We start from the raw sequence: 324 nt of genomic DNA on the forward strand, positions 1-324 counted from the left end.
CATTTGAATTATAACTCATTGACTATTTGATGGGTAATTTACTTATTAATATTTTAGTTTTTAAAATAAAAATAATTATTACCACGTATAAGAGTAATAGCCACATAGGATTAAAAATTAATAGAATTACTGAGAGACGAATGTTTGATTAAATTACCAAACAGATATAATTATTTATGGCCATAACATTTATTTAAATTATTCATGGTTAATTTTATTAGTATTGAAATCTTTTAACAGAAATAGTTATTTATGTTTATACTAATTGTTAATCATACATAATTAGTATTTATATGATATTTATGTTAAAGACACTTCTTTCTT

Source organism: Arachis ipaensis, chromosome B08 (assembly GCF_000816755.2).
Source record: "Arachis ipaensis cultivar K30076 chromosome B08, Araip1.1, whole genome shotgun sequence".
Classification (NCBI taxonomy): Eukaryota; Viridiplantae; Streptophyta; class Magnoliopsida; order Fabales; family Fabaceae; genus Arachis; species Arachis ipaensis.